The sequence below is a fragment of the Lipotes vexillifer genome, unplaced genomic scaffold (assembly GCF_000442215.2).
Source record: "Lipotes vexillifer unplaced genomic scaffold, Lipotes_vexillifer_v1.1 scaffold914, whole genome shotgun sequence".
In the NCBI taxonomy this organism is placed as follows: Eukaryota; Metazoa; Chordata; class Mammalia; order Artiodactyla; family Lipotidae; genus Lipotes; species Lipotes vexillifer.
The window spans coordinates 3,780,602-3,789,012 of NW_006780388.1; positions in this window are offsets into that span (position 1 = coordinate 3,780,602).

Below are 8,411 nucleotides of genomic sequence, written 5' to 3' on the forward strand. Positions count from 1 at the left end.
CCCCCAGCCCCGCCCCCCCCAGATCGTGCCCCTTGTCCCCAGGCACCGCCCCCCCCCCCAGACACCAGCATCCCGATATTGCACCCAGCTCTGGTCTGTCCCAGGACCACCTGCCCATGCGGCCAAGAGGAAAGCCTGCCTCTCCTCTCTGCTCCCCCAAGCGGGTCCCCACCACGTCCAGGAGCGTCCTGTGCGAGGAAGTAGTCAGGGCTCCCTCTCAGAACCCACATGTGCTCTTCTCCAGTGACCAGCACCCGACGGTGTGGACAGAGGGCCTCTGTCCTCCTTGGGTGGGCCACCCCCACCAGCCCTGAGTAAGGCGCCTCCTCCCCTCCTTTGCGACCACGTTGCCCAGTCTCACAGCTGGAGCCTCCTGCTCCCTGACCTAGGGTGGGAGGACGGGACAGCAGGGCGGTCAGCCCCAGCCTGGGTGCCAGGGTCCCCAGGGCAGCGATTCTGAGGCCCAGTCACTGCAGGTTGAGCTGGATTAATGGTGTGTTGCTTGGCAACCCTACTGGGCTGTGGCCCAGAACCTCTACAGCCCGATGTCAGCGGTGAGTGGACACCCACCTGCCCCCCACCATCCGGGGCGCCTGCCGCGCTGTGGAGGGTCCCAGCGGGAACGAGGTGGTTCAGGCTCGGAGGCCAGGCTGAGGTGGGCACAAGTGTGGATCCGTGTGGAGGCCTCCCACCTGCCTGGGGGCCTGGCCGGCCCAGGTGCCAACAAGAGAGGCTGTGTTCCTGCTCGCAGGCAAACAGGCGCCCTGTGTCTGTCACAGGACAGACAGGGCCTCAGACAAGGAGCCTGGAGCCAGCAAGTCTGCCTGCGGCAGCCACATAAAACTACCACCAGCCTGCTGGAATGGGCAGCCCTTACCGGGGGGCTGTCCTTGGGACCCTGCCAATGGGTAGGAGCACCAGGGGTGCCCCTGTGGGGCCCGGGGTGGGTAAGGGGCCTGAGGAGATGCTGTGTCTTGGCTCGGGGTGGCCCTGCAGCCCCAGAACCACAGGTGGCCTCCCTGCCAGGAGCCATGGTGGGTCCCTGCCCTGCCAGCCCTTCCCACCACACTCTGGGCTTGCTGCCACCCAGGGCTCAGGCAGGGGAGGCCCCCAGCACTCCTTGGTGTGGGCTCCTCTCTGAGCCTTGGTCCAGCTGTGCCCCCCAAGGCTCCTGGGACAGCCCCCCAGACATACATAGGAGGCTGTGCTTAGACCTGTGGGCTGGGTGGGGCCGGGGCTGGAGCCGGTGGCAGGAGTGACACAGGAGGCCCTGAGCCCATCCCGGGGGAGGTGGGGGGGGCAGGAACTAAGTGGCCCCACCCCTCCTGGGACAGGGCAGCATCCTCACCCCAGGGGACGTCCCAGGTGATCCCTGGTTACGGTGGGCACATGGCCCTCTAACAAACCAAAGACTCTGCCAGACCTGCACACCCTTCCAGAGGCTCTGGTCCCCCAGGGCCCACCCATCTGCCAGAAAGGGTGCCAGCCCCACCTTCAGAGCCTGTCCTGAGGCCACACCCTCCCATCAAGGACAGCCAGACTGCACCTCTCCAACACTCAGAGCCCTCCCAGGGCCCCCACCTCACTGAGCATGAACCTGGGGTCCCTGCCTGTCACCTCCACCCACTCCCCTGCATCCTCTCCATCCCGCATGCCCACCAGCCGTGTTGGGCCCCAGGGCCTTTGCACTGGTAGCTCGTGGTGCTCACCTCTCTCAGGGCCTCCTCTCCTGCCTCTGCTGGACTCCAGGCTGCTCCTGGTCACACATGGGTTGGCCGGGGGCTCATCCTGGCCCCCCAGTGCTGGATACACTGTTGACCTGATGAAAGAGAAAGGCCCAGACACTTAACGTCTGCTCCACCTGATGCTGCCGCAGTCCAGCTTCAGGACAGTCAGCTGTTTCGGGGGCAGGGGGCGGTGGGGGGCAAGTGCAGGGCAGGGACACAAGGTGGGGCCTTGGCTCGCCCCTCCCGGCAGCTGTGTCCCAATGAATCATCCACCTGGCAGCAGGCGATGCTTGCAGGTGAGGGTCCGCCTTACTCAACAAGAGGCTCAGATGCATGTTGGAAACTGAATTTCTGTCAGGCTCAGGCCGCTGTGCCAGGGTTCTACATTCACCTTCTAAAACCAGGAGTCAGCCTGAGGCTCCTGGGGAGGTGGCAGCAGGAGTCTTCTCAGACCACAGGAGGGGCGGCCTGCTTGCGGGAGGGGCTGCCCTGGAGAGGGGTGAGCAGGGCATGACCGGGGCACCCTGACTTCCAGAGGGACTGGGAATTTCAGATCTGTTCTTCCCACCTGCTCTCTTGAGCTGACACCCCCTGGAAACCACTGCCTGATAAGCTGGCCCTCTCTGAGACCCCCACCCAATCTGAGGGTGTCTCCCCTGCAGAGCACTCTGCCCCATGGCTGTCACACATCTGAATGGGGTCTGTCCGGTGACGGCAGCAACACCCAGGCCCAGCCGGGACCCCATAGGCTGCAGAGTGTGCCCAGCCCCCCACCCCCCACCCCCAGCTCTCCAACTGGAGGGCGCTGTGCTCAGCCCTCTTGCTCCAGGATGGGACGTGGGACTCAGGACTCCAGTCAGGGCAGTGGCTGAGCTCAGGTGATCCACTGAGCCTGGCTGTCGGCCCATCCAAAGCTGTGGGCTCAGCCAGGGGCCTGTCTCAGGGAGGACCCACCGTCTCCCTCTTGCTCCAGGACAGGGCGAGAGGTTCGGGTGCAAGTCCCGTCCCCACGAGGAGGGTGTGTACCAGCCTCCCTCTGTCAGAGGGCCTCTGGGCATCTTCCCCTTCACCAAGAGGTTTTCACTCAGAGGTGATCAGTGCATCTTGGGCGCCTGCTGAGGCCAAGCCCACCCTCTGTGCAGCCTAGTTCAGATCAGAGCCCTCCCATGGGGCGTCCCTGGGCAGGGTTCACAAGCCCTCCTCTCCCTGGGCTTCTGCATCTGCACAGGCATGGCCTGACGCTTTGCACTCTTAGGCCACCAGCTCTGGAGGGACAGGGTCAGCAAACTCCCAGCCTGGTGGCTTTGTGGGAGCAGGAAGATCTCCACATCAATGCGTGTTGAGTTCAAGCATGTTACCAGTTATTAGAACGGGCCCGTGAAGACGTAGAAAACCTGAGCTGTCGTGGAGCTCTTCGCTGCCTTCCTCCATTGTCCCCAGCGTCCCCCACAACCTCTGGGCCCCACCGTGGCGTGAGGCCCTTCTCCCTCCTGATGTTCATCCAGGGCTTCTCTCTTGTCTCCTCGTCAGTCTTCTCACAGCTCCGGCTTTGGCTTCTTCAGTGAACTGTCCTCTTCCACTTTCTGTTTCACATGCATACGTTGTTATTTCCTTCCACCTTTTTCAGGTTTGCCTTCCGTCATCTCCTCGAGTTGCAGACTTTATTTCTTTCTATCCCTCCTTCTGATTTCTAGGAAACACAGCTAAGGACCCCACACACACAAGTGGCTGCACCCACAGGCTCTGTTGACCACTGTGGGCTTTGTGAATTCTAGAGACTGTGATGTCCTCTTAACACATCAAATAATAGAGGTGGGGATTTAAATGTTCAAACGAATGGATTTGGGAGGCAGTCTTTCACCTTGAATTTTATCACCGTGTTTGCCACTCCCAGCACCCCTCACCCCCCCATGCCTCCAGCACCCTGGATCAGTGCCCCTTTCACAAGTGAACAAATTCTGGTGGAAAGGATACTTCCAATTCTGAGACAGCTACTTGCATCCCTCTGCTGAGGGGTTCCCTAGTTCAGTTAGCATCATGACAGCCTGTCCCCTGGATCCATCCCTGCCCTGTATCCCACAGCCTGAGGATACCATGGACCTTTGTCCCCAGGGATTCAGTTCCAAAGCCACTGGGTAAGGTGGAACTCACATGTCAGCAAACTGACCTTTAAAGCTCCTAAAGTAATCAGCAAAATTGACAGAACTGTAGCTTGACTGACAAAGAAAAAGAAGATACAAATAACTAAAATCAAAGTTAAGTGGGGACATTGCTACCAACATTACAGACATAAAAAGGATTACAAGAGAATAGTGTGAACAACTGTAGCCAACAAATCAGGTAACCTAGACAGTGGACAAATTTCTAAAGACACACAAAATGCTAGACGTGACTCAGGAAGAAATAGGAAACTTGAAGAGATCTATAGCAAGTGAGGAGATTGAATCAGTAATCAAAACCTCCAGCAGAGAAAGTTACTGCATCAGATGGCTTTGTTACTGAATTCTCCCAAGAGTTAAAGAAAAATTTACACCAATCCTTCCAAAACTTTTTCCAAAGAATTAGAAAAGGAGGTAGGACTTCCCTGGTGGTGCGAATCCACCTGCCAATGCAGGGGACACAGGTTTGAGCCCTGGTCCAGGAGGATCCACATGCCTCAGAGCAACTAAGCTTATGTGCCACAACTACTGAGCCTGCGCTCCAGAGCCCAGAAGCCACAACTACTGAAGCCCGTGCTCCGCAACAAGAGAAGCCACCGCAACGAGAAGCCCGTGCACTGCAACAAAAAGTAGACCCTGCTCGCCGCAACTAGAGAAAGCCCATGCACAGCAACGAGGACCCAACACAGCCAACATTTAATTAATTAATTTTAAAAGAGGAGGGAACACTTCCTAACTCATCCTGTGGAGGCCAGTATGACCCCGGTAACAAGGCCAGACAAAAACACCAGTATTCTTCGTGAATAGAGATACAAAAATGCTCAACAAAATACTAGCAAAACAAATCTATCAGCATATTAAGAGGATTATATGCCATGACCAAATGGTATGTATCCTAGGAATGCCAGAGTGGTTCAACATAAGAAAATCAATCAATGTAATACACCACGTTAACAGAATACAGGAGCAGAAAGAAAAACATCATCTCAACTGATGCAGAAAAATCATTTGAAAAAAATCCAACACACTCTCATGATAAAAACCATTCAGGGGCTTCCCTGGTGGCGCAGTGGTTGAGAGTCCACCTGCCGATGCAGGGGACACGGGTTCGTGCCCCGGTCCGGGAAGATCCCACATGCCGCGGAGCGGCTGGGCCCGTGAGCCATGGCCGCTGAGCCTGCACATCCGGAGCCTGTGCTCCGCAGCGGGAGAGGCCACAACAGTGAGAGGCCCGGGTACCACCAAAAAAAAAAAAAAAAAAAAACCACTCAGAAAACTAGGAATACAAGGGAACTTCCTCAATGTAATAAAAGGCATGTATGAAAACTCCACAGCTAATATCATACTCAATGGTGAAAGACTGAAAACTTTCCCTCTATGACCAAGACCAAGACAAGGATGCCCCTTTTCACCACTGCTATTCAACACTGTACTGGAGGTCTAGCCAGAGCAATTAGTCAAGAAAAATAATTAAAAGGCTTTGAATTGGAGAGGAAGAAGTAAAACTATATTAACAGATGATATCCTATAATATAGAAAATTCCAGCAATCCACAAAAATATTACGGGAGCTAATAAACTAATTCAGCAACGTTGCAGGGTATAAGATCAACACACAAAAATCAGATGTGTTTCTATACCTGCAATGAACAGTCTGAAAAAGAAACTAAGGAAACAATACCACTTATAATAGCATCCAAAAGAATAAAATACCCAAGAATAAATTTAACTGAGGAGGTAAAGACTTGTACACTGAAAAGTACAAAACATTGCTGAAAGAAATCAAGGAAAACATAAATACAGTGAAAGGCATCCATATCCATGGATTTGATGACAATATTGTTAAGATGACAATACTAACAAAGTGTCTACAGAGTTGAAAAAATTCCAGTGGCCTTTTTGATAAAAATATAAAGACCAATCCTCAAATCCATATGGAATTGTAAGAGGCCCTAAATAATGAAAACAATCTTGAAAAAGAATAAAGCTGACGGACTCACACTTCTGATTTTAAAACAGTACAAAGTAATCAAAACTGGTCATGGCACAAGGATAGACACACAGGCCAACAGAATAGAATGCTGAGCCTAGAGAGAAACCCTCGCGTGTGTGGCCAAATGGCCTTTGACAAGGGTGCCAAGACCATTCAATGGAAAAAGGATAGTCTTTTCAACTGATGCTGGGAAAAATGGATCTACATGCTAAAGAGTGAGCTTGGGTCCTTACCTCACACCATATTCAAAAATTAACTCAAAATGGATGAAATACCTAAATGTAAGAGCTAACACTATTACAACTCTTGAAAGAAAACATGGTTACTCTTCATGACCTTGGATTTGGCAGTGGATTCTGAGGTATGATGCCAAAAGCAAGAGCAAGAATAACCCAAGATAAATTGGACTTCATCAAATTTAAAACTTTTATGCATCTAAAGACACTATCAAGATGTGGGACATATATACAATGGAATATTATTCAGCCATAAAAAGAAACGAAATTGAGCTTTTGTAGTGAGGTGGATGGACCTAGAGTCTGTCATACAGAGTGAAGTAAGTCAGAAAGAGAAAGACAAATACCGTATGCTACCAAATATATACGGAATCTTAAAAAAAAATGGTTATGAAGAACCTAGGGGCAGGATGGGAATAAAGACACAGACCTACTAGAGAATGGACTTGAGGACATGGGGAGGGGGAAGGGTAAGCTGGGACAAAGAGAGTGGCATGGACATATATACACTACCAAATGTAAAATAGATAGCTAGTGGGAAGCAGCCGCATAGCACAGGGAGATCAGCTCGGTGCCCTGTGACCACCTAGAGGGGTAGGATAGTGAGGGTGGGAGGGAGGGAGACACAAGAGGGAAGAGATCTGGGGATATACGTATATGTATAGCTGATTCACTTTGTTATAAAGCAGAAACTAACACACCATTGTAAAGCAATTATACTCCAATAAAGATGTTTAAAAAATAAATAAAAGACACTATGGAGTTTGGGGTTAGCAGATGCAAACTATTACATATAGAATGGATAAACAATAAAGTCCTACTGTATAGCACAGGGAACTATTTTCAATATCCTGAGATAAACCATAATGGAAAAGAATATTAAAAAAGAACATATATATGTATAAATGAACCACCTTGCTGTACAGCAGAAACACAGCATTGTAAATCTACTATACTTCAATTTAAAAAAACAAAGATGCCATAGAGTGAAAAGATGACCCACAGAATGGGAGAAAATATTTGCAAGTCATATATCTCATAAGACTCTACTATCTGGAATATATAAATAACTCTTACAACTAAGCAACAAAAAGACAAACATCCCAATTCAAAATTATTTGAATGGACATTTCTCCAAGGAAGATATACAAATGGCCAAGAAGCACATGAAAAGATGCTCAAAATCCTTAATCATAGAAATGCACATGAAAATGCACACAATGAGATACCACTTCACACCCATGAGGATGGCTATAATTTTTTTTAATGGAAAAAAACAAGTGTTGGCAAGGATGTAGAAAAATTGGAAACTTCGTACATTGCAATTGGTAACACAAAATGGTGCAGCTGCTATGGGAAAGTCTAACAGTTCCTCAAAAAGTTAAATTACCGTATGAACCAGCAATTCTACTTCTAGGTATATATCCAAAAGAACTGAAATCAGGGACTCAGATACTTGTATGCCAATGCTCACAGCATCATTATTCACAATAGCCAAAAGGTGGAAACAACATAAACGTCCACCAACAGATGAATGGATAAACAAAGCATACAAGGGAATACTATTCAGCCACAAAAAGGAATAAAGTATCAGCACACACTACAGTGTGGATAAATCTTGAAAACATTATGCACAGTAAAATAAGCCAGACACAAAAAGTTACCTGTAATATTCCATTTATAGAAATATTTAAAACAGGTAAATCTATAAAAATAGAGAGCTGACTAGTGGTTGCCAGAGGCTGGGGGAGGGGAGAATGGGGAGTGACTGCTAATGGCACAGGGTTTCCTTTTGAGATGATAAACAATTTTGGAACTAGATAGAGGTGATAATTGCACAACACTGATATATTAAATGCCACTGACTGTTTACTGTAAAATGGTTAATGTTAATGTCAATTTCTTCTCAATTTTTAAAAATAAGCCTTCTGAGTGTCCTGAGACCCTGCCCCAGGGGGCTGGGAGACCTCACACTGCCAAGATCTAGTGAGAACAGTCGGGGTGGGGGAGGGGCGGTGAGACAGATACAGTGCCTCATCCCTTTTTTGCTAAGCGCATAGGGCTGGATTCACTTAAGGCTAAAACATGAGGCTCTGATTAGCCAGTGGGATGGAAGGTGGGCTTCCAGAGCCAGCATGTGACACATGGGCACTCTTTTAACTGATGGTCTTGGAAAGAGTCACACATACAACTACCAATTAGACGAGGAAAACTCGAGCAAGTGAAAGGGCAGCCGTGGCTACGTGATGTTGGTGATTCTTAAACCTACGTCTGGAGGGCTTTCTGCTGAGGCCGCC